At 41.8% G+C, this 27,602-nt stretch overlaps 1 protein-coding gene across 1 annotated transcript in view; it reads right to left on the bottom strand.

The window, feature by feature from the left end:
• LOC117353985 (dynein heavy chain 5, axonemal-like) overlaps window positions 1-27,602 on the bottom strand; it is a 629,516-nt gene that overhangs the window by 245,173 nt on the left and 356,741 nt on the right. The gene's annotated exons all lie outside the window — the stretch shown is intronic.

Below are 27,602 nucleotides of genomic sequence, written 5' to 3'. Positions count from 1 at the left end.
CTGTAGTTAAAAATATAGGGGCTAATATAAACTCATGTTGTTTAGTGGCTTTTTAAATGCTGACTGACATGGGGTTTTCTATACCTGAATATTCAACAGCAAGTCATACCAGAAACAATATAGTGCTGAATATCTGCATATTCCGCAGCTGCTGGAATCTATCCAGGGACCAGGACCAGGACCAGGACAGCTCTCTGGGCAATTTAGGGCAGCTATTTCTCTGAGCTAACTTGTTAGATTGTTATCTGCGTACTGGTGCATTTGGCAATTTCTGGTTCCACCTTATCTGTGCCTCTGGACCTCCAGTTAGTGCCAGGCTGGTTAGACATGATATCCAGTATAATGCAGGTGCTGCTACCCAAATAACTAGTTTTAAATATCGACTGTGTCATTTTCTGGATGAATCAAGTAATTAGGGGGGGAGGGAGAGGGTACAAATTGACCGAACACAAAAACATACACTGGGGTGTTTTTTGTTTTTTTTAAATTTTTCCATTCATTTCTTTTCCTTTTGCTTGAAACATTTTGTCATATTCTCAGACTTCCACAAAATGGCAGGACCTCTTTCTGTTCAGAATTTTTTTTTCCCCGGGTTCCAAAATTACACCTCGCCTGCTGCATCTAGAGGATTCTTATCTGGTAATCACACTGAAAGATTTTCTCTCATACATGCCAAGACTCCCTTGACCCCCAAATATCTTACTGGATGCTATCTTCCTCAGAAACTCTGCTGGTTGTACTTGCAAGTCCTTTTCTCCAGCTCTCACCAATTGAATTTGAACTTAAGTAAAGTCCCTTTTGGATATGTATACTCTTCTTTAGGGACTCTTAGGCTTGAGCTCCAACTATGGTAAGACTAACTTATAGTATTCTATAAGTTACCTGCATTACTGGAAGACCTGCTCAGGTCCCAGCTATTCCCCACCCATTTGTACGACCTCTCTTGCATTTACTTGCTATGTAAGTTAGGTGCACTGTTACAGAATAGTGCTTAGGTGCTCTGCTGGCATTTTCATGGGAAAGTGTGCACATGCCGACCACAAATGTTACTATTCTAGATATTTAAGTGCACAAGGGGGGTGTAAATGCAGATATTTGGAATATAGAATTGTCCTTTAAGGGGATAATTCAATACAGATCGCCTAAAGTTAGGCACTAGGATGCTGTACGCTAAACATAAAGGGGCTCATAATCGAAAGAGAAAAACGTCCAAAAAACAGCCTAAGTCGGCACTTGGACGAACATTTCCCAAATAGGTCCAAGTGCCGATAATAAAAACGGGTTTTGGACGTATTTCTAGATGACCTAGGCCTACATAGTGCCGCTGAACGACCAAAGCTAAATGGGGCATTTCGGGAGGAGTGTCGAGGGCGGCAGTTGGGCAGGACATGGGCCGGCTTAGACTTAGTCGTACAGCATGTATAACCAAAAGTTATACAGGCTGGGATCGACGGAATTTGGACGTTGTAATTTGGTCTAAGTCACAAAAACCCACCTAAAGTCAAACATATAAAACAGCCCCCCACACACTACCCCAGTGATCATCGACCTTCCCCACCCCCATAAAAATAATCACACCTTTAAATTTCAGCTTCCAGACCATCATCACCTAGCCACCTGGCATAGGAAAGCCTAGTCGTCCAGCACAGAGACGGCTTAAGTCATCTTGGGGGTGGGTTAGGGACCCATAGAGAGGAGGACCCATGCCCATAAGCCCCTGTAATCACTGCATTGATATTTAAACATGTGCACTGCACTATATACCCCCACAACCCTTTTTTACTGGCATATAAGTGGCTCCTGCAGCCATAAGGGCTATTGGGGTGGTAGATAAGTGGGTCTAGGGGATTCTGGAGGTGGTTTGGGGGCTCACTGTGACCTATAAGGGAGCTGTAGTGAGGATAAGCCATGGCACCCTTTTTATGAAGTGCCCTGTAAGGTACCTCACTATTTAGGTGGCATGTCTGGGTATTCAGTCCATCACTTTGCAGACCCCTCCCCCGTCCAACAGGGCTTGTTCTAGGCGTTTTTGACTTGGATGAAAAGTTGGATGGAAATGTGGTATAAAGATGGACGATTTAGCGGCTTGGACGATCAGATCGGCAGGACGTATAATTAGACGATTTTTGAAATAAAAAAAAAGTTTGGACGCCCACCAAGTACCAGAGGCCCACTCGGCTTTCCCTCTGCCACCGGAGTCCTTGCTTCTGGTGTAACTTCCGGTTTTGTAAAACCGGAAGTTACATTAGATGGAAGGATTCCAGTGGCAGAGGGAAAGCCCGAATGGGTCTCTAGCAAGGGGGCAGACGAATCGGTGAGTTCGATTTTTTACAAAATCAAATCGATTCGAATCAATTCACCCGAAGTGAATCGGTGAATCGATTTGAATTGTGAATCAGGCAGCACTAATGCACACAACTGCTATTAGATGCACACCAGCATTTACACCAGGTTTCAGTAGGCATAAGTGCTCACAACCAAACTTATGTTTCCCACCCCTTTCCATCATATTCCCCACCTTCCATCATATTCCCCACCACCACCACAACCAAAGAACCACTCTTCATCATCACAGGCTATCTGACCCTATACCTGGTGGTTCCAAAACAAGGCAACCCATCTGCAAATGTCAACCTGACAGAAGAAGAGCAGACCAGACTGAAAAATAGTCCAAACCAGCTTTTATTGTTACATCAGTTGAGGAGTTATAAACATGTGCCTGATATGGCCAAGTTTTGTCCTGTTGCAGCCCTAGATAAGGTGAAACATGGCCACATGTTTCTTAACCCCTCAAGTGTTGCAAAATAAAAATTATTTTGTACTACTATATGTACTTGAATATAAACTGAGATTTTTGGCCCAAAATTGGGGGTCTCAGTTTGTATTCAAGTCCATGACCACCCACCCCCTTCCCAGACCTGTTGCAGGCCTCCCCCATGCCTGTTGTAAGCCCTGGTGGTCCATCAGTGAGCCGAGACAGGAGGGACCCCTTCTGCTTCTTATCCCAGTAGACTCTAAAAAATCCCACCTCCCCCCTGCCTCCCAGACCTCTAGAAAGCCTACTTTGAAAGCCCTGGCCCTGGCATCCCTGGCAGTGGTGAATCGGGGCAGGAGTGATATTCCTATACTCCTGCCCTGTGCTGAGACGTTATCTAAAATGGCTGCCACAAGTTCCCACAGCAATCTTGCAAGACTGTGGAAACTTGTGGTGGCCATTTTAGATAGCAATACCGATAAGTATCCCCTGATTCACAGATTCATACACAGCTCACATACACCATCAATCAATACACATTGGGCCTGATTCTATAAATGGCGCTTAAGTCGTAGATGCCATTAGGCATGGCTATCGATCATCTGCTAGACTGTTTTATACAATCACACATAGCGGCATCTAAGCATTCTAAACACTAGTAAGCATTAAAACCATAGGCGCACTGCCATTTAGACCAGGGTTTTCTAGGCTTAAATAAGTGCACCTAAAGTAGGCGCCTATGTTCCCTCTAAGTGGAGCATGGGAGTAATCGTTCCTACATACTAGGAGTGTTGCTCACAGATTTTACATGGTCACTCACAAAAATACTTGCAAATCTGGAGAATTGTTGGGTGTTTTAAGAACTTGTCGCTCACATGACAAAAACGTTGCATGCATCCGGTCATTCCTTAGAGGGAGCACTGGTAGTTATCTACCAGCACTTAAGTGAAACCACACCCCAAATCCATCCCTCATCATGCCTCCTTGCTGGTGGGCCAATTCATTTTTAGAAATGTTTTTAAAATTGGTTTTAATGGTGCTTTCAATTATCAGCACTGATTAAGCCAATTAAGAAAATTAAGTTAGGCATCTAGATTGGAAGTTAATTAAATACAGTGGACCTGATATTTAAAAAGATTTATGAGGCCAGTGCTGACACTGACTAAAAAAGTCTTTTTATTATTATATTCCATAGATCAGGGGTGCCCACACTTTTTGGGCTTGCGAGCTACTTTTTAAATGACCAAGTCAAAATGATCTACCAACAATAAAATAAAAAAAAAAACACAAAGCACACTGTATGCATAGAAAATGTTAATCATCATTCCTATTCCAGGGTTTTTCAAAGAGGTCAAAGCAGATGACTCTAAGCACTATCACCTCAGTAACAACCATACAAAAATAGACAAATATACCCCCTCCCTTTTTACTAAACCACGATAGCAGTTTTTAGCGCAGGGAGCTGCGCTGAATGCCCAGCGCTGCTCTCGACACTCATAGGCTCCCTGCGCTAAAAACCTCTATTGCAGTTTAGTAAAAGGGGACCTTAGTGTAAAATATAGACAGCAGATATAAATTCAGACACATTTTGATCACTAAATTTAAAATAAAATCATTTTCCCTACCTTGTCTGGTGATTTCATGAGTCTCTGGTTGCACTTTCTTCTTCCGACTGTGCATACAATCTTTCTTCCCTTCTTTTAGCCTGTATGCTGCTTCTCCTCCAGACCTCATTCCTTCCCCCCAACTTTTCCTTCCTCTTCCCTGCCCTTTCTTTCTCTCTGCCTCCCTTTCATTTTTTTCTGTTTCTCTTCTTTCCTTCTGTCTCCCTGCCTGCCCTTTTTCTTTCTTTCTCCCTGCCCTCCCCCAAGCCACTGCCACTACCATCGGGGACCAGGACCCAAACGCCACCAATAACAGGCCCCAAGTTCTCCCTGCTTCGGCCAACCAGCATTCCTCTCCCCGACGTCAATTCTGCCGTCGGGAAGAGGAAGGCTGATCAGCCCAAGATCGTGATCAACCTATTGGGGGAAATGCTGCCGGGTCCTGCCTTCGCGGAAACAGACAGTAGGCAGGACCCGGCAGGAAGAAGAACAAATGCTTCACTAATCTGTCTCCCGCATTAGCCCATAGCGAACGCTTGCTTCAGGGCTCTCAACATGTGCGTGCAGGCTTCCCTTCTCCCCCCCACTCCCCCTCCCCGGACATAACTTCCGGTTTCGGAGGGAAGAGAAGAGAAGCCTGCACGTACACGTTAGAGCCCGGAGCATAAGTTCGCTACGGGCTGAAATCTCCAAGCCGGTTTTTTGGGTTTTTTAAAAAATGTTCAGCAGCGGCAGATGACAGCTGGGCGGACCGCCCAGCTAAAAGGCCCTAGGGAGAACACTGGAGAGGAAGGCTGATCGGCCCGTAGATCAGGACGGCAACACGAGTGCGATTGACTCGAGTTGCCTTCCTGAGCTACTGGTCGATCGCGATCGACGCGTTGGGCACCCCTGCCATAGATTATACAAATAACTTTGCCCTTAAAAGTTACCACAACATGCTGAAGTGATCTCTATGCTGGCAGGGTAAGGCTGGAGGGCTGTCCAGAAAATAACCCAGGGATTGGTAAAATTCATCTGCACTCTGCACATCTTATCCATTTGAGTTAGGCCTGCTGTCTCACTGGCCTAACTCAGATGGATAAGTGGCAGTGCAAGCTGCCGCATAAGTGTATATTCAGTGGTGCTAATTAAACCGATAGAAATGCCGAGTTATAAGAATAAAGCCCACTCCCAATCTTACTATGAGTTTAGAAAATCACTGAAAACCTATCTGTTTGGTAAATTTATGCGATGGCTCTGCTTTGTATCGCTCTACATTGCATCATGTTGTATTTTATAGCATTGAATTCTACTGATTCCTACTGTATCTTGCATCTTTGCTGATATGCCTCAGTTCTCTTGCTGTGAACCGCCCAGATCTTCTGGTTGGGCGGTATATAAGAAATAAAATTATTACTATTATTATTATAAAGCACCAACACCCTATACAGCAGCCACCACCAAATGAATATCAGGTCCAGAATGTTTAGCTTTAACTTTAGTCTGTGGTCTTTCAACATTTTTAGCAACACTGAAGCAACTGAGAGAATTTCTCAGATAATTGTTCTGCAGAAATACATGGAACCTTTTAATTCTGAATGAAGTGGTATTGTTTGCCATGTTTGATATTTAGAAATAAAGGCCAACAAGCAGGTTACAAGTGATATTTGTTTTTTTACTGGACTAACAATATTCTAACCTGATCTGATGAAGGAAGCATAGCTCTTGAAAGGCAGTCATAAATATACTAAGGTTAGTCTAGGTACCACTTATAACCTATTTCATGACATTTAATTTTGTAAAAGATTGCTCAAGGCAACAGCATTCATGACAAAATCTATAAACATGAAAAGCGTAGTGTATCAAATTTATGGTATTTAGGTTTGAACTTTTCATGAGATAACAAAAAAAAAAAATTATAGGTAATCTGCTGCTGTAATAATAGAAACCTTGGCACCTGTAACATTTGAGAATTTAGTAATCTGATGGGCCCTAAGAAGGTTAATGACTTGTACACTGAAGAAGCATGTAAGAAAGTCTGCCCAAAGAACCATCAGGAGGTAACATTTGAAAGGGCAGTAGTAGCCCCCAAACTATACACGCCATTAATCCAAACTCAGCACCAAATATAGGAAAGACTAAGTGAAAAATCATATACCGTCAAATGTCAAAAGAATGCTAAAGAATAATCCCATTTCCAAGGCAGGATTCAAAATGGAGGCCCAAAGAAAGGAATGCAGTGCCTGGTAAAGGACAAAATCTTCTATAAATGCTTCTGTGAACAGTACTAGTTTTTTCAGGAGACAGGAGAGCTATAGTGAGAGTAATTGGGCCCTATGGGGGTAATTTTATAAATGAATAGATAATGTACAACAGTATTTTACATACTCAAGAAGATATTTATAAGATCATTTATAAAAGTAGGTATTGAGAAAAAATATGATTCTTTTTATGTGATATGCAAGTAGGCATTCCTGAGCACCAAGAATGGGTGGAGTGAGATCAGAATTGGCACTTACATTTTATGTTATAAAATACCAAGTAATCTCTGAATGAGAACCCAGAAGCATGTGCTACTTGTGCATGTCAATGATGCCAAAAATCAGTAGTGGTTGCGCATATATACACTAGGTCAGGGGTCGGCAACCTATGAATCGCGAGCCACATGCAACTCTTTGACCACATGTCTGCAGTTTTTCTCTTGTGGGGATCCCACGATGTGGACCTGTCTCTTGGCAGCCTCCGCCTCCTTCCTTTCAGGCAGCCACATGTGTTTCTTCACAAAACCACAGGCAGTGGTCCAAACATGCTGTCAGCGGTTGTCCCAGAAGGCTTCTCTCTGACTGAGGTTAGCTATTCGGAGGCTGATGTCAGAGGGAAGCCTTCTGGGTCAGCCGCATGCAGTGTTTTGGAACCGTTGCCTGTGGCTTTTTGAAGAAACACGAGTGGCTGCCTGAAAGGAAGAGGCTGCTAGGAGACAGGAACACACCGCAGGAGAGGGGCACAGAGTTGGGGCACAGAAAGGAGGAAGGGTGAACTTGGGACACAGAATGGGGGGAGGAGCATGAACTTGGGACATAGGATGAAATACAGGAAGGGAGGTAAAGAGATGCTGAGGTGGGAGATGAAATAGAAAGGGAGAATTGTTGGACATGGGAGTCTGAATGAGAGGGAAAGAGAGATGGTGCAAATGGGGAAAAGAAGAAAGAGGATAATTGCTGGGCATAGGAGGAGAGAATTATTGGACATGGTGATGGAGAGGAGTGAGGTAGAGATGCATGGGGAAGAGAGAGATGAGGGAGAAATGTTGGATGTGGTGGTGGAGGGAGAGTTGCAGCATAGTGCTGGAGAGGGGTGATGGAAAGAGAAATGTTGAGCATGGGGCTGGTGGGCAAGGGTGAAAGATGCTGCACAGCGTCTGGGGGATAAGAGAGGGAGAAATGTTGGACATGAAACAACTCTGCGTGGAAATACAGTGTCAAAAGTCTTATTAAATTGTGTCTTTATTTTTTGTAAGTACTTGAAATTTTGTTTTTGTGTAAAATGCATATATACACCCATATCGCATTAAAAAATCATATCTCAAGGGTGGGTTGGAATGTATTTTTCAATTTGAATGTATTTTTTGAATATAATTGGGGGGGGGTGATATATCTATTTGTTATAAATTATAATTGTAAATGTATTTAAGTGCTTTTATAGAGTTATATGATTGTATTATATTTTGCACTTACTCGTGGCTTTAAAATGAATAAAGAAATTAAAAAAAAAAAAATCGTATCTCAAACCCCCTTCTCTATCCATTGCAGCTCTTTGTAAATTTTGGATCACACATTTATAATAAAATGGCTCTTTGCTTTAAAAAGATTGCAGACCCCTGCACTAGGTGCTAATCTGTAAGATAAAAGAGCCCGAGAGCTGGTCACGATGGGCGAACATAACAATGGTCTGGATGGCCCGGGTTGGTCGCCCAGGGAGATGCGGCTCTCAGTTTGGAAAGGGGGGGTATGGTGGAAGAGGAGCAGGGCATGATGGGAGGGGGATGAATAGTGTGTGCCTCCGAGGTTCAGGGTCATTCCTGTCCCTCGGAGGCAGCGTATAGAATACTATCAGTAATGTGCACTGATTGAGACACCAAAGTGTATCCACTTACACCAGCTACCGACCTGGCATAAGCGATTGTGCCAAACTCCTGGTATACCAAAGCAGGTTTGCACTTGTTTTCTATAATGCTTAGGCATACCTAAGTACAGTTATAGAATTGGCACTAACTATTAAGTTGGCCCCCTAGAGGCCAACTGAAACTGCTACCAAAACTGTCTAACCCTTTTTAGCCAAAACAGAAACTGCAGCCAAAAACAATCTGGCTTGGCCAAACCCAAAAACTAAAGTTTGGTTGTGTGACTGTGAACCAATGGGGATTATCAGAGTTTACAGACAGCAGCCCTCTGTTAAACCCATAGGAGATTATTACCCTCCTGTCCCAGAAACTGCAAGCACAGGCTGACAACTGGGAGAGTCATATTAACAAGGACTTTTCAACAAGTCTGGCACATTTAGGCTCCCAAGTTAATGCAGGTATAGTTAAATATCATATAAGATAGGAACTTTATAAGAACATTTTGCACGATAGCCACCAATTTCAGCCAAATGTAGCGGCCATATTGGGTCATGTATAAACAGGTCTATCATTGGTTACTACAACTTATCCAGCCAGCACTTAAAATTGATTTAGCTTGCTAAGTTTGAGGCAGCCACAGATGAACAGATATTCAATGCTGGTTACTGGAAACAGACTGGCATTGAACTGACAGTCTGTGCTGACTGTTGGAGTTAGCTGGCCTCCCTCCCAAGGTCTCAATTTTGTCCTCAAAATAATTTAAATAATGAAAGGGGAAGGTAGGGAGGGATCACTTCTGGTCAAGTGTTTAAATATAAACCACCAGTTTATATTTGAGTTCACATTTTTCTCTTATAAGGGGGGGAATTTCATCTCAGTTTATATTCAGATGGGCTTATATTCAAGTATATATAGTACTTATGTAAGTAGAATCTCAGCTATCTGGCACCCATGGGGATTGGTGGATACCTGATAACTGTTTTTCTGGTTAATTGAGAATGTGTTAGAAACCTTATCTAACACAGTCTCAATTCCTCTTCCGAGATTCTTGGAGAGAACATGAACTTGCAGGCCTTGAGCATGCGCAGATGCTCAAGGCCCAGCAAGAAGAGGAGGCCGATCTTCGGGCACCGGCACCAATGCACAGGTCATGCCGGTGCCCAGATGACAGTAAGAAGCGGCGGGAGGGTGCCCAATTGCGGCAGGGGGGTGCTGGATCGCAGGGGGGGCCTCCGGGGGGGGGCAATGCCGGTTCTCGTGGGGGGGGGGGATAGAGCAGCGCCGCTGGCCTCAGGGGGGTGGGAATGTATCAAAGCAAGTTTCCATTATTTCCTATGGGGAAACTCGCTTTGATAAATGAGCATTTTGGATTACGAGCATGCTCCTGGAACGGATTATGCTCGTAATCCAAGGTACCACTAATTAACACAATCATCTATCCCATCCAAACTACCATAAAACTACTAGGAATGACTATAGACCGATGCTGCACCATGCAACCGCAAATAAATAAAACAATACAGAAATCCTTCGCAGTGATGAGAAACCTAAGACAAGTCAGGAAATTCTTCGAAAAAACACAATTCCAGCTTATAGTACAATCCTTAATCCTAAATCTACTAGATTACTGCAACATCCTCTACCTCCCCTGCCCTGCTACAATGACTAAACAACTACAAACAATCCAAAATACAGCTCCGAGACTCATCTACTCATTGAGAAAACACGACTATATTACAGAAGCATACATCAACTCACATTGGCTACTAATCCAAGAAAGAATACTATTTAAATTCTACTGTATGTTATTTAAAGCCTTAAACGGAGACAGCCCAACCTACCTGAACAACCGCCTCATCCAAACCACCTCAATCAGACATAGAAAAACACACACCCCATTCACACACCCCTCGATTAAAGAAGTAAAACGGAAAAAAATTATACGATGGCCTCCTGGCCACTCAAGCAGCTAAACTAGATAACCAAATCTCCAATCTACTGATAACGCCACCAGACTACAAGACGTTCAGAAAAGAAAAAAAAAACTTTACTCTTCAAGAAATTCCTGAAACAGCCATAACTTCAGAAAAGAAATAAAAACTACATTCTTCAAGAAATTCCTAAAACAGCCCTAACTTCAAACTTACCGCCCTTCCCCCCTCCCGCCACACAGAAACTACATAACCTACTCTTTACCTCTCCAGAAAGGACAAATGTTCTTCCATTGTAACCCTCCGTTTTCTATTTCTTTTGTAATCTGCCTTGAACCGCAAGGTAATGGCGGAATAGAAATCTCTAATGTAAATTTACATCTTCTGTCTTTATATTTTGCAAAGTATTAGAGAACATGTGTTATTGTTTTTGTAGTGTTGTGGTGTTGCATTGTATGCAGAGTCTGGTTTCTTGGCAGTTCAGTTTAACTTTTGTCTACATATTTCTATTTTTAGTTTGTGATTATTCCATATTGGGTGAGGGTGTATCTATGTTCTGTGTGTATGAAAAGAACATAGTTTTCAGTTGGCATTGACTGCAGGATCAATTGACTGTGCGGGTTCTGGCTTGTTTAGTTTTACAATTTATGTGATGGTGTTCTAGTGCTCACTGCAGTGTTTAAGATGCTGCCTTTTCCTTTTTCCTTGTTGTGCGATATGTAGATTGTTACTAAAAATCATATTTTTCATATAGATGGGGGAGGTGGGGGTGTCAAAAAATGATGGGCCCCGGGTGTCACATATGCTAGGTACAGCTATAAACAACTCAGATGTGTTGAAAACCAATGTATGTAAAAACAACACTTTCAATGGGAGACTAGTGTGGTCATAAGATGTTATAGTGGTACAAATTTTTTGCAGAAGCAATGAGAAACCAGTGCCAGCTCTTAATTGCTCAAAAAGAAGGAAAAAACCTCAGAAAAGGCCCTCCCACCGCCACAATAGTGGATGTAAGGTGGTTAAACGATAACCTCATAGGCAAAACCTTCATTCAAAAGTGAGCAATTGAGTAAAAAACTGTGCTTCACATAAATGCTGAATTATAGATAGAGGAAAAAACCACTTATCTTGAGGCTGATCGGCACACCGACGGAGGCCAGTGTTTCACCGACAGGCTACATCAGGGTGTGACCCGACCGATCAGTCTGCAAAACAAAGAAGAAAAACAAAGGAACTTAGCAGTTTCACAATAAGTTTACTTCTTTCTATAACAAAACTAGAACGTACCTTATGAAGAGCGAATACAAACGCTTCAAAAAAAGTCCAAAAAATGGCTCCCATGGAGCGGCTCCGGGATTTCGGATTTTAAATCTTCACAGTGGGAAACGTCACCACCGGAATTGAGTTAAAGAATGACGTGACAGCTGAGAAAAATCTGACAAAAAAGATCGGCAAAAATTGTAAAGATGATCTTCACCAGTGAATGAACTAAGAACAAAAACAAAACAAACACAAAAGAAAAAATATATGTGTGTAAATAAAAATAAAAATAAAACATGCATTTTTTATTTAATTTTAACAAAACCAAATGGTTTCTGCGATTTTTTATATATATATATATATATAATTTTTGTTTCTTTTTCTTCTTCCTTTTTACTGTGTTCTGATATCCAGAAAAGACCAAGAATAAAATATAAAAACTTAAAAAAGTTTAATTGAGAAAAGGGTGAAAAAAGGATGTGACTACCTAATAGAAAGCACTCCATTCCAGTCTCTGATTCAGCCCAGAGGGCTCTTCACTGTTGAGTAGGTGAATCCAAAATTGCTCAGCTCGCAATAATTGAATAGGGCGATTGTTCATTCCTTCTACAATATGGTCGATGACAAAACAGCGCAAATCCTCAAAAGTGTGGTTATACTCGAGGCAATGTACTACCAGGGGAGCTTGTAACTTGTTATTATGTAGGCAGCTCTTATGTTCAGTAATACGCCTTCTAAAGGTCCGTGTGGTTTGTCCTACATAGATCTTTAGGCAGGGGCAAAAAATAACATATACTACAAACATGGTAGAGCATGAAGTAAGGTGTTTAAGCCTATAAATTTTTCTTGTACCTGGGTGTACAAAGTTATCGGTAAACTCTACGGTCAAGCACAAGTCAAACACTTGCCACACTTTAAATGTCCTGTTGATTCAGTACTTGGTCCCCTTGTTTGAGATAAGGCTAAACTGATATCAGCAGGACTTAGTAGTTCCTTCAGATTTTTTTGTCTGGTGAATGCTATTCGAAGATGAGTCTCAGTGTGCATGGGATGTGCTGCCATAAGTTCCCAATGTTTCCTCAAGATCTTGGTGATGCCGTTCACACTCGGGGAATATTGCAGAATACATGTGGCTATATTATCTTCTGTTGTTTTGTCTCTGGGAAGAAACACTTTTTACAGATGACCCTGTTTTTCTTTCACAATGGGCTGGTATCCTTAACAAATGCTCTTTAGATCTAATGGTCCTCATAATAGAGAAAACTAGGGTCACTACTGAGTCCATTCAGTTTGATTTAGATACCAAACTGGGTGAACTGAAGAGTAGCTTGGTTCCTGAAACTTTTGAAAAGGACCTAGCTGAGACACAACGTAAGATCGAATCTTTCAAAACTAATTTGCAAAAAAATAAAATAAAAAAATTCAAAAGAGATGAGGATGATTACACCAAAAAGAAAGTATACCCTTGGCTTACTAATCCATCTAAGCAGAAATCTAAAGAATTTGAGTCTTCGGATCCTTCAGAGGGCGGATCTCTTTCTAACTCTGATGAAGATTTTTTAGAACAGGGCCAACCTGGAGGGTCCGGACATCAAGGGACACGGGGAAAACCAAGAGGGCGGAGCACAAAACGCCCTGGAACCAGGGCACAGACCAGGGGAGGAACCAGCAGGAACAAGTAGTGTTCAATCTTTCTACACATCCCCTGAATCAGACAGAACTTTCTATTCTGTCACGAGGTTTAACCTTTGTGCCAGTTCAACCCCTTCAAACCTTTCAACTGAGAATTGACCTAGAGAGATTTTTTAGGAAGCTCCATTTGAAAGAATATTTCACTCAGTTCCCTCTTCAAGATTCCGACGACTCTATCGTTCGCAAAAAATTGACATGGGTTCCTCCCACTCCACCCAGTCCTCATTTAACCCTGTATAAGGAGTTAGTCACAAGAGATGTTAGGAGGCAATTCGATAAAAAAACTTTCAGATATCAACCTTATAATTTATCTAAGGACGAGTTTACTACTTTAAAAATCTTGCAATCCAATAAGGACATTAGGATTTGCAAAGCAGACAAAGGAGGGGCGGTAGTGGTGCTTGACATGGATCACTACAAAACGATGGCATTAAGATTATTACAAGAACCCACAGATTACCTAGAATTACATGAAGATCCTACTCCCTATTTGGCAATTCAAATTAGGGATTTCACTTTGGAAGCCCTGGACAAGGGGATTCTAAATAAAAAAGAATTTGACTATTTGAACATCTCTGAACCCAGAATCCCAGTCTTCTATGTCCTGCAGAAAATCCATAAAGATCTGAGAAATCCTCCTGGACGTCCCATCGTGTCGAGCCGCGGCTCCCTATTAGAAACTTTGTCTATTTTTGTTGACACTTTTCTACGTCCTCTTGTATCAAAAGGTTTTTCCTATTTAAGAGACTCCTCTCATTTTCTTTCCAAATTGTCTGAAGTAAAGAATATTAAAGAGATAACTTTTTTTGTGACTTTTGATGTGAAGTCCTTATACACTATTATTCCTCAGGCAGAAGCTGTTGACATTATCAGTGATTTTTTAAACAGCATTTCAATACCTCGGATCCCTGTTGATTTTGTGATCAAACTGATGTCTTTTGCAATGGAAAAGAACTACTTTAAATTTCAAGACAAGTTTTTTCAACAAGTCTCTGGGGTAGCCATGGGAGCGACCATGGCTCCCTCTGTAGTTAATCTGTTTATGCAGAATTTTGAAAATCTCTGGATAGTTTGTAATCCATTTTCTAACAAGACAACGATGTGGCTACGATTCATAGATGACATTTTTGTCATCTGGACGGGGACAAGAGACGAACTTGATCATTTTCATTCATGGCTTAATTCCAGACATCCTAAAATTGAATTTAGCATGACATGCCATTCACACCAGATTTCTTTTTTGGATGTCATGGTTATTAAAAATAACGATACAATCAACACTACTGTGTTTAGAAAAGCCACCGATAGAAACACTTTTCTTGACTTCTCGAGCAACCATCCATTACCACTGAAACGCAGCCTTCCTACATCCCAGTTTTTTAGGTATCGTCGCCTATGTTCAGAGCTGTCTGACTATAAATTGCAAAGTAAACACCTGTACACCAAGTTAAAAACCAGGGGCTACCCGGAGTATACCCTCAGAAAAGCTTATAAACGTGCCAAATATTTGAACAGGGATCTTTTGTTTCTTCCCAGAGACAAAACAACAGAAGATAATATAGCCACATGTATTCTGCAATATTCCCCGAGTGTGAACGGCATCACCAAGATCTTGAGGAAACATTGGGAACTTATGGCAGCACATCCCATGCACACTGAGACTCATCTTCGAATAGCATTCACCAGACAAAAAAATCTGAAGGAACTACTAAGTCCTGCTGATATCAGTTTAGCCTCATCTCAAACAAAGGGACCAAGTACTGAATCAACAGGACATTTAAAGTGTGGCAAGTGTTTGACTTGTGCTATTACCGTAGAGTTTACCGATAACTTTGTACACCCAGGTACAAGAAAAATTTATAGGCTTAAACACCTTACTTCATGCTCTACCGTGTTTGTAGTATATGTTATTTTTTGCCCCTGCCTAAAGATCTATGTAGGACAAACCACACGGACCTTTAGAAGGCGTATTACTGAACATAAGAGCTGCCTACATAATAACAAGTTACAAGCTCCCCTGGTGGTACATTGCCTCGAGTATAACCACACTTTTGAGGATTTGCGCTGTTTTGTCATCGACCATATTGTAGAAGGAATGAACAATCGCCCTATTCAATTATTGCGAGCTGAGCAATTTTGGATTCACCTACTCAACAGTGAAGAGCCCTCTGGGCTGAATCAGAGACTGGAATGGAGTGCTTTCTATTAGGTAGTCACATCCTTTTTTCATCCTTTTTTCACCCTTTTCTCAATTAAACTTTTTTAAGTTTTTATATTTTATTCTTGGTCTTTTCTGGATATCAGAACACAGTAAAAAGGAAGAAGAAAAAGAAACAAAAATTATATATATAAAAAATCGCAGAAACCATTTGGTTTTGTTAAAATTAAATAAAAAATGCATGTTTCATTTTTATTTTTATTTACACACATATATTTTTTCTTTTGTGTTTGTTTTGTTTTTGTTTTTAGTTCATTCACTGGTGAAAATCATCTTTACAATTTTTGCCGATCTTTTTTGTCAGATTTTTCTCAGCTGTCACATCATTCTTTAACTCACTTCCGGTGGTGACGTTTCCCACCGTGAAGATTTAAAATCCGAAATCCCGGAGCCGCTCCATGGGAGCCATTTTTTGGACTTTTTTTAAGCGTTTGTATTCGCTCTTCATAAGGTACGTTCTAGTTTTGTTATAGAAAGAAGTAAACTTATTGTGAAACTGCTAAGTTCCTTTGTTTTTCTTCTTTGTTTTGCAGACTGATCGGTCGGGTCACACCCTGATGTAGCCTGTCGGTGAAACGCTGGCCTCCGTCGGTGTGCCGATCAGCCTCAAGATAAGTGGTTTTTTCCTCTATCTATAATTCAGCATTTATGTGAAGCACAGTTTTTTACTCAATTGCTCACTTTTGAATGAAGGTTTTGCCTATGAGGTTATCGCTTAACCACCTTACATCCACTATTGTGGCGGTGGGAGGGCCTTTTCTGAGGTTTTTCCTTCTTTTTGAGCAATTAAGAGCTGGCACTGGTTTCTCATTGCTTCTGCAAAAAATTTGTACCACTATAACATCTTATGACCACACTAGTCTCCCATTGAAAGTGTTGTTTTTACATATGCTAGGTACGCCACTGCTACAATACGATTATTTTTGTCAGAATATGCTTTTATTTTCCTAATGATTAAAGAGCCATAATATAACAAAATAGATTTGCTTCAGGTTTAAGAAGGGATTAATCTATTTCTTGTACATACAGGATTGACCCATTATAATGAGGAATCTGAAAAAAGAAGCACATTTCTATTCATACTATTACTGTAATTGCTGTTAGATCAGGAAATCCATACTCTCAGTAGCAAAGGTTTAACAGGGATCAATTGTGCCACCACCCCTGAAGCAGCACCTGCTGGCAAATGCAATAATTAGAAGCTCCTGTCAATCCCTTGTCAGTGTTAAACATATACTTGCCTGACTCATTCTGTCTTCCTCATCATTCAGGACAGACTCCACCAACTCAAGCTATTAAGACATGGAAATGCTGTAGTCTACTTCTGCATTAATAAGCTTTCTGTCATGATGCAGGAGCAGTGAGCCAAAGACCATACAGTCTGCTTACTCTGGGATTTTTCTTTGTATTCAGCCCAACATTTTGAACAGACTCATTTTGGTTAGGGTAAGACACAGTTATTTAAAAATTTATATACTGCCTATATTCTAAGCCAGGGGTGTCAAAGTCCCTCCTCGAGGGCCACAATCCAGTTGGGTTTTCAGGATTTTCTCAATGAATATGCATGAGATCTATTAGTATACAATGAAAGCAGTGCATGCAAATAGATCTCATGCATATTCATTGGGGAAATCCTGAACACCCGACTGGATTGCGGCCCTCGAGGAGAGACTTTGACACTCCTGCTCTAAGCGGTTTCCATAAAATAAACATACATAATTACAGATCAAAAACTTAATAAAAATGACAAACTTCGCTCAGTCCATATAAGCAATCAATTCGCTGTGTAACAGACCCTACAAACAATCTAGTCATAGCATAGATGGAAAAAGCTGTCTGCTTGTAGACTTCAAAAAACAATACAGAAGCTACTTAATTCTTAGAGATCATACGCATCCTAAATTGTATTAGCTCTACAAATATGCATCCACAAACAACTTGTTTTTTAACAGTTTCTTAAAATTAAAACCATCAGAACATAATCTTAGATGTCCCAACAACGTATTCCAGAGAGTTAGTACAGTAGTTGCAGATATCAAATGGAAAAGACAAGCAACATGTGAAATCATATTTCATTGGACACATATTCAAGTGCACAATATACTGTACACAATGCACGTAGAGGGGCATATTCAAAAAATATATCTAAGTCCATTCTGGGCCTAAGGCCTAGATTCACTAATCCTTCCGATCCTGTACCGACAATCGCAAAACCATTCTGAACTCTCCTGGGAGAACGGTACAGAAAATTGAATAAATAAATAGAGCTCCAAATTTTCTTTCATAAAAACCAAAGCAAAGAATTCATTCAGTCTCACTACTATGGCCTTATCCTCTTCAGTACTCTTTTTGCTCCTTGATGATCTAATGTATTCCCTCACAGGCTTTCTGCTTCTGATATACCTGAAAAAGTTGTTACTGTGAGTTTTTCCCCATGTGACAAATTTCTCTTCATATTCTCTTTTAACCTTCTTTATTAGTGCTTTGCATCTAACTTGCCAGTGCTTATGTTGCTTCTTATTTTATTCATTTGGATCCTTTTTCCGTTCTTTGAAGAATATTCTCTTGGCTCTAATAGCCTCTTTCACTTCAGCTTTTAACCATGCTGGCTGTCATTTGCTCTTCTTTCCACCTTTGTTAATATGTGGAATACATCTAGTCTAGGCTTCCAAGATGGTATTTTTTAAATAATGTCCTTGCCTGATATAAGGTCCTAACCTTTGTGGCTGATTCTTTTAGCTTCTTTTGAACCATTTTCCTCATTTTATCATAGTCACCCATTTGAAAATTAAATGCTGCTACAGTTGATTTTCTTTGTGACTTCACTCCAAATAGTTGCTCAAATTTGATCATGTTATGATCACTGTTTCCCAGTGGATCCAATACCATGATCTCTCGTGCTATATACTGTGAATTCCATTAAGGACTAGATCTAAAATAGCTCCCCCTCTTGTTGATTCCTAAACCAGTTACTCCAAGAAGCAGTCTTTTATTACACTTCTCCCTCCGGATTCGCGAGGGATAGGGGCAGAGCCGGACCGCGAATGGCGAAAAACTGCGAATATCCGGCTCTGACCCAACCCCGCCTCCCTCCCACCTTCCCGGCCTTACCTGGTGATCTAGCGGGCTTTCGGGGCAGGAGCTGTAGGGAGTTCCCGTCGTAGTCTCGAGAGACTACGGGAACTCACAGCAGCCATTTCCTAATGGCGATCTGCACGGGGCAGGAGCATAGGAAGATCGCTCCTGCCCCGAAAGCCCGCTAGACCACTAGGTAAGGCCGGGATGTCAGGGGGAAGACTTAAGGATGTTTTTTTTTTCTTTTTCCCCCTCCCCAAAAAATCATGAATATGTGAGTTCGCGATTATTGAAACCGCGAATGGGGAGGGGGAAGTGTACATCTAGGAATTTTACCTCCCTAGCTCTCTCTGAAGTAACATTTATCCAATCAGTATTGGGGTAAGAACATAAGTATTGCCACTGCTGGGTCAGACCAGTGGTCCATCGTACCCAGCAGTCTGCTCACGCGGCGGCCCTTAGGTCAAAGACCAGTGCCCTAACTGAGACTAGCCTTACCTGCGTATGTTCTGGTTCAGCAGGAACTTGTTTAACTTTGTCTTGAATCCCTGGAGGGTATTTTCCCCTATAACAGCCTTGCCAGTCACAGTCTTTAAATTGTGGTCCACTGCATGATAACTCCCAGCTAGTTAAACACTATATTCCATAAATATATGAAGGAGAAAAAAGCCTCAGACTTAAGTAACAGCTATACTTCATCAGTTCATGCTGCTCTCAATGCAATCAAAGGCATAAAAAAAAACCTCCATCGCATTAATTTCAATTGCTTTAAACTCTCTTCATGCAGATGAAACAAACAATTGAATCAGCCACAGCAGGGGATCAAACAACTTCTCTGTAGAAAACTTCTTAATGCAGCAAAAAATCATCCAATTCACTTATTTGCAGAAGCATCCTGTGGACTTCACACACCAGTTCACTGCTTCAAGCGATTGCCCATTGACTGACAAAGATCCTAGTTTCGCCAATCTCTTCAGCTGCGTCAGAGAATGTTGAAATCACCCATTATTATACTGTTACCCAATTTGCTAGTTTTTCTAATTTCTGCAGAGTTTTTTTTATCTGTCTTTTTGTTCTGTCTCAGCGGACAATAGTATAGCCCCCACCAGTATATTCTTTCCCTTCACACATGGAATTTCTATCCATAAGGATTCCATGCTACCATCTGTTTCATAGAAGATATGTAGTTGCTGGACAGAAAGGACTGGTTTGTGCTCCATAGAAAATCTTGGCTGTAAAAAAGACTGGTAGTTGTGACCTTGAAGTCAGTGTAGAGCACCATCAAAGCACTGGATTCTTCTTTCCATTTTTTTGTGGACAAGGTTAATGAGAACATGGCTAAATTATCTATAACTGTTGAGGACCAAGCACTGGGTCAGTCTCAGGCTGTTGAGGAATGTCTGGATGAGATCTAATAGCTGACGATCAGGTTTGAGACAGAGGAACACGGTCATGAAAAATGGAACATCTAGGAATAATAATCTAAGATTCATCAATTTTCCAAGATCTTTACTGATGATATCAACTAGTATAGTCCATAAGTACTTGAAGGAGGTTCTTGAGTTTTCAGCTGACAATTTAACTCTTGTTAATAGCTGGTCAAGGGAACTGGCACCCTTTATAGAATGCAATTTCAGCATGGATCTTTCTGGTACCTAACTTTCAGCACCATTTAGCGAGTCTGGCCCTAGATACATGCTTACACCATGCAGGTAGGGCATTGACCCGTTTATAAGATGTGCATACAATCTTGGCCCACACTCACTTGTGGAGAAATTAGCAATCATTGTAGCACTACCTATCCATCAACATGAACTAATGACACACATGCTGAACTGAATCTCTGATCCCTGAATTAGTGACAAAATATAATTTGGATGTGAAATTACCTTTCAAGAGTGGCAGTAGAATACCTTTTTGTTGGGGGAAGGGGGGGAGCTAAACTCTAGGTCAGTCAGAAACAGCTTTTACAATCTGAAGTTTTGCATTGGTGGGCAGTAGAGCTGTCCGATTCAAATCGATTCACCAATTCATTTTGGGTTAATCAATTCGAATCGATTCATTTTTAGGAAAAAAACAAACTCAACGATTCATCATCAGTGGCACAAGCCTCCTTGCCACTGATCTATTCTGCACAGACCCACTTGGACCTGTCTCTCTGCAAGAGCCCTTCTTTCTAGTGTAACTTGAAACTCCCTATTTCGCAAAGCACAGGGTTCCATCAGAGGGAGGAACTTTAGCAGGGAGAATGACTGAACATGCCTGTGTCCGGCGGGGGGAACCCCTGAGCAGGCCTATGTTCGGCATGTGCAGTATCAGTGTGGGGCAGAGAAAAGTTGAAGCTTTCCCTCCTTCCTATCCCCCAGTGAGGTACCGCCTAACTCCCCTCCCCCTCTTCTACATGAGATCTGACATAGACCTGCCAAAGCAGCAGTGGTGGGCGGGAAGAGGCAGCGCTTGGCACAGGCTACTCCTGGCCGGCTCTGCCACGGCCTTCCTCTGCGGCATCATTGATGTCACTGGTGATGCGGCAGAAGGAAGCCCTGACATATCAGGCGAGAAGCAGCCTGTTCTGAGCGCTACCCCTTCACGTCAGCCACCACTGGTACTGCTTTGGGGTGCCTGTGTCAGATCTCATGGGGGGCAGTGGAGAAGTGTCTCACAGAGGGCTAGAGGATGGAGGGAAAGCTGATGCACAGGGGGATGGATGAAAAGCTATACACACGGAGGGAGAAATCCTGCATATGGTGGAGGGGAGGGAGACGCATTGATATGAGTGAGGGAGAAATGTTGGACATAGGATGGAGGACAGGGAGAGATGGTGCATGGGGAGAGAAAGAAATGTTGCACATGATAATGGAAGGGAGAAAGAGAATGATGCTGCATGGAGGGAAATAGGGAGGTTTGATCTAAGGTTACCAGATTTTACATATGGAAAATCCGGATCCATAGATCCATGCCCCTCCCCAGGCCCGCCCACTTCTATCCATCCCAACCCCATTATGCCCACACCTCGCCCCATCCTTGCCCCTAGCCCTAGCTTGGCGACCCAAGGGTCAGTATATCAGATTCACCACCAGTAATTCAAGATGTTCCTAAAGCAGCAAATAAACTGTCCACCCAAAAGTCATAAGCACCCGTCGGCAGGTAATTTTCTCTGTATCAGCTCCCCAACTTTGGAATTCTCTCCCTATCTATTTAAGGGAAGAATCCAATATAGAAAAATTCAAAGGTAAACTGAAGAGTTTTCTCTTTAACGATGTTTTTGCTAATTAACCATCTAATTTTTTATCACAGTATATTATTTACTCATAAGCTTCATTGAAGCTTTAATTCTTTCCCTTTCCCCTTTTGTGTTTCCCTTATTTGTTCCTTACTCTTTAAACATATTGTAACTCTTCCCCATATTTTTTCCTCACGTATCTTGTTTTTAATGTATTGTCTGTCTTTTAATGTATTTTTCCCTCAAATTTGTAATTTTAGCAATTTGTAAATCGCTTAGAATTTGGATTAAGCGTTTAATCAAAAAATACAATATTCTTTGAAATGGAAATGGCTTTCTCCAGTGTTTAGCCCATTAACTTGATCCATTCCAATGTTCAATTCCAAACATTCTACAATACCTGTGGCATTTTTCCAATTCGGGATAAAAAAAAAATTTGATTAGAGTTCACCTAGGAGCTATCTCTTCTTTTCATGCAGACTATGATAATAAACCTATTTCATCTTACAAAAAGATTAGATTTCCCAAAGGAACCATGCATTTACATCCTCTATGACAACCCCCTCCGCCAACATGGGATCTCAACCTTGTTTTACCTCAGCTTCTATTACCTCCATTTGAACCATTACAATCAACATCATTCAAATTCCTCACATGGAAGACATTATTCCTAGTTACCATCACATCAGCAAGACAAATTAATGAGAATCAAGCACTGGCATACTAGATTTTTCCCTACAAAACTAGTCCTTGCTACTCATCCTAAATTTCTCACCAAAGTTGTTACTCCATTCCATCTTAACCAAGAGATCATTCTACCAATTTATTTTCCCAAAACTTCATTCTCAATCAACAGAAGCCACTCTTCATGCTCTGGATTGCAGAAGTGAACTTTTATTCTATTTACAATGCACCAACATTCGCAGAAAGTCATTACAGCTTTTCCTCCCCTACAATTGTTCTAAGCCTTGCAGATTGCATATCCTTTTGTGATAAGCAAGCAAATCTCCTCCCTCCAAGAAGAATAGGAGCCCATACCTTAAGAACAATCTCAACTACAAAAGCCCATCTTAAAAGTTTCCTATTCAGACATTTGCAAAGCAACTACATATGGTCTTCATTGCACACTTTCACTAAGCATTATTATTTAGATACTGCATCCACGACTGACAGTGGATTTGGACAATGAGTCTTGCAAGCCTTGTTTCCTTGACTTTGCTACCACCTCCTAAACTAATCGCCGGATTTCAATCACAGTCCTCAGCTAGGGAGTCACCAGTGTGTCTGCACTGGACTGTGTCCACAGAAAAAGTGAAGTTGCTTACCTGTAGCAGGTGTTCTCTATGGATAACAGGACCCATCCTCCCTCCCTCCTTCCCCTAATTAACCCCCCCCCACACACACACACACACAGAAGACAATTCTTTAATCTGTATCTTGGAACATTCCATTCAATATCTACAGCTATGAGATAAAGGAGATGAAGCGCATGCCCAGCGCAGGAAGGAGACCTCGGCACCTGATTGGTTAAGCAAAATGATGACGAACTTGAGAGGGCACTTCCAAATCGGCAGCCTGTGGAAAAACATAACCAGTGTGTTTGCACTATCCTGTTGTCCATGAAGAATACCTGCTACAGGTAAGCAACTTCACTTTCAGCTTGTGTACTTGTATGCTGTGAAGCCACAGACCAGAACTGAAATTCTTAATATTGAACTCTTTTTATCTTTGAAGAAACTTAACCATTGGTATGCTGGTACATTGCAACCATGTCTGAAGTTTCTCCTTGTATATCAAGGGCCCTAAAGTGGAGAATCTCTTCCTCCCCTCCTCCCTTACACAGTACAGCTAACCCTCTCTTCTATTAAACTGCACTCATAGGAACTTTAAGAGCATTAGGAGCAGCGTGGGCCATTCAGTGCGGCCCCCTGCGCTAGAAACTGCTAGCGCAGTTTAATAGAAGAGGCCCTAAGTCTATGTGACTTAGTTCTGAAACAGTGGTGTCTCTAGACAGAAATAATTGAGGTGGAACAGGGGAGCAAGCAAGGTATGGGAGGGGGGGGGGGATCAAGCCAAAATTACATTTCTGTACATCATACCCCTTTTCCCCCCACTTTTAAATTAGAAATAAGACACCATGGCCTTCTATACATAAAGAAACCCTTCCCTCCCCAGCCAGTTTTAGCTACCCAGTAAAAACACAATTATAACATCATTCAATAAATTCTTTTTGGAAGTGGTCTGGGCTCTCTCTAGAATGGGAAAGAATCTCAATATAAATCCTGCATCTCCAATTTTGTATCACAACAGAATATTCCCCAGCAATGGAGCTATACCCCTTACAACACACCATACCAAGCATCTTCAAACTGTGAATATCACCTCTAGAACCTTCTTCTACTGTTGTCCACTTTGTATAAGAGATTCTTATTTGTTTGACGACTCTGCAGGATTTGGAGACCACTGGTCCTGAGCATTTTTAGTGTGGATGACAATTTGGTGGCCGTTGCCCCAGAACCCACTTTCAAAAGGGGCCAGACATTCGCAAAATAACACAAGGCCTCGCAAAAGACACTCAAAACCTATATAGGAAACATATCACACCATAACAGCCCTAACACCTATGAAAAAGACAGTGCTATAAATATTACACTACTGGAAAACTGGAACAAGCCAGATTGTTAAAAATTCCTGTACAGAAATTACACCTCAATCACACATGCAGAACATGGACAACCCCTTACTTGATACAAAAGGAGAACCACAAAAAAGCCATGCAGACAAAAACTGAAATGGTGACCCTTAAGAAAGTCAAACTCTACAAGCAATGAAAACATGGGTAAAAGAGAAATAGAAATACTTTTCTTCTATACTCTGTTAAATATAAAAATAGAAAAGATACAGGCCAGTAAGTCTGACTTCTGTGGTAAGCAAATTAATGGAAACACTTTTAAAACAGAGAATGGTGAAGTTATTGGAATCCTGTGGATTACAGGACCAGAGGCAACATGGATTCACTAGAGCAGGGCTGTCAAAGTCCAGTCCTTGAAATCTACTGGCAGGTCAGGTTTTCAAGATATCCACAATGAATATGCATGAGAGAGATTTGCCAGCACTGCCTTCTTGGTATGCAAATCTCTCTCATGCATGTTCATTGTGGATATCCTGAAAACCTGACCTGCCAGTAGATCTCGAGGACCAGACTTGGGCAGCTCTGCACTAGAGGTAGGTCTTGTCAGCAGGGCAGGATTAACCAATAGGCCAAGTAGGCACGTGCCTAGGGTCCGAAATGGTCAGGGGGGCCCGATGAAGGAGGGCATCAACATTGTTTTTTTCCAAATGGCGACAGACCCTTCCAGCATCGATTGTCAACGCGGGCCCCCCCCAATTGGCAACGCGGGCCCCACCCCGATCGGCAATGCGGCCACCCCCATCGACGGAAAGTAAGACAAGCAAGTAACGTGGGTAAGAAAGGCAACGGGCACTGTAATTGTGCAAGTGGTGCTGCTAGCCCAAAGCTTCCCTCTGACGCAGCTTCCTGTTTCTGCCTGGGTGCATGGTGGAGTGGGGCGGAGCAGGGGGCCCAGTGTACCTGTGTGCCTAGGGGCCCTCGACGAATTAATCCTGCCCTGCTTGTCAGATGAATCTGATCAATTTCTTTGACTGAGTGACCAGAGAATTGGATAGAGGGAGTTTGCTAGAGGTGGTGTATTTAGATTTTAGCAAAGCATTTGACAGTGTTCCACACAAACATCTAATAAATAAACGGAGTGCCCTCGGGATGGGTCCCAAAGTGACGGGCTGGGTCAAGAACTGGTTGAGTGGAAGGCGACAGAGAGTAGTGATCAATGGAGATCGCTCTGAGGAAAGGGATGTTACCAGTGATGTGCTTCAAGGTTCTGTTCTTGGGCCTGTTCTTTTTAATATTTTTATAAGTGATACTGATGAAGGGCTGTCAGGTGAGATTTGCCTCTTTGCAGATGATACCAAAATCTGCAATAGAGTGGACATCCCGGATGGTGTGAATAACATGAAGAAAGACCTAGTGAAGCTTGAAGAATAGTCTGAAATTTGGCAGCTAGAATTTAATGCTTAGAAATGAAAGGTCATGCATTTGGGCTGCAAAAACCCAAAGGAATGGTACTAAACTAAACCTTAAGTTTATATACCGCATCATCTCCACGGATGTGGAGCTCGGCACGGTTTACAAGAACTTAAAATATAGGAAGAGAAGAAAAAAAAAGGTTTACATGAACTTATATATAGAAGAGAAGAATAAGGGGGGATAGAATTACATTTTAGTGAAAAGCCAGGTTTTCAGTTGCTTGCGGAATAATTGGAGGGAGCCCAGGTTCCGCAGCGGGGTAGTAAGGTCGTTCCAAAGACTTGTGATTCTGAAGAGAAGGGATTTTCCCAGTTTGCCTGCATAGCGAATACCGTGTAGAGAGGGAAAGGATAGTTTATACCTTTGGGCCTTTCTGGTAGAGTCAGGACTCGAGGAGTTATAAGATAGTGGGATTAAGGGAGGAAGGATGCCGTGAATGATCTTAAAAGCCAGGCAGGAGCATTTGAAATGGATTCTGGAAATCACTGGGAGCCAGTGAAGTTTGGCTAGGAGTGGGGAGACATGGTTAGACTTGCGTTTTGCAAAGATCAACTTAGCTGCAGTATTCTTGATTAGCTGGAGTCTTTGAAGATTTTTTTTGATAGGCTTAAGTAGATGGCAATGCAGTAGTCTAGTTTGGAGAGGATGAGGATTGCACAAGGACGGCGAAATGTTGTTGGCGAAAATAAGATCTTACTTTCCTTAGCATGTGGAAGCTGAAAAAGCATGATTTAGCCAAGGAATTGAGGCGGTCATTGAGGGAAAGAGAAGAATCGATAATGATGCCAAGGACCTTGCTTGAGAACTAAAGCTGCAGTGCAGCGCCTGAGGGTAGTGCGAAGAGGATGGGCAGGTGTTCTAATTTTGGGCCGAGCCAGAGTAATTTTGATTTGATTCATTCAATTTCATCTGTACCAAGAAGGATCAGGAATGGAGTCTCATTTTGCAAGCTGTAATGTTCTCGTGGAGGTTGGTGAGGTTCTGGTCTGTCTCAAGGAGGACAAGGATGTCATCAGCGTATGTGTAGATTGTTTCAAGGGGGGATAATTGGAGGAGTTTCAGGGAGGACATATAGATATACAGTTTAGGGGGTGAAGAATTTATGTGCACGACAGAAGAGCAGGACTTGGGTGTGATTGTATGTGATGATCTTAAGGTGGCCAAACAGGTTGAAAAGGTGACAGCGAAAGCTAGAAGGATGCTAGGGTGCATAGGGAAAGGTATGACCAATAGGTAAAAGGAGGTATTGATGCCCCTGTATAAGACATTGGTGAAACCTCTTTTAGAATATTGTGTACAATTCTGGAGGTTGCACCTTCAAAAAGATATAAAAAAGATGGAGTATGTCCAGAGGCAGGCTGCTAAAATGGTGCATGGTCTTTGTCATAATGCATATGGGGACAGACTTAAAGATCTCAATCTGTATACCTTGGATGAAAGGTAGGATTGGGAAGATATGATAGAGACGTATCTACGTGATTTAAATGCGCACGAGTCGAGTCTCTTTCATTTGAAAGGAAACTCTGGAATGAAAGGGCATAGGATGAAGTTAAGAGATGATAGGCTCAGGAGTAATCTAAAGAAATACTTTTTACAGAAAGGGTGGTAGATGTGTGGAACAGTCTCCTGGAAGAGGT

The sequence above is a fragment of the Geotrypetes seraphini genome, chromosome 2 (genome assembly GCF_902459505.1).
Source record: "Geotrypetes seraphini chromosome 2, aGeoSer1.1, whole genome shotgun sequence".
NCBI lineage: Eukaryota > Metazoa > Chordata > Amphibia > Gymnophiona > Dermophiidae > Geotrypetes > Geotrypetes seraphini.
The sequence above is the reverse complement of the archived record's forward strand: the minus strand, read 5'-3'. Positions and strand labels throughout refer to the sequence as shown.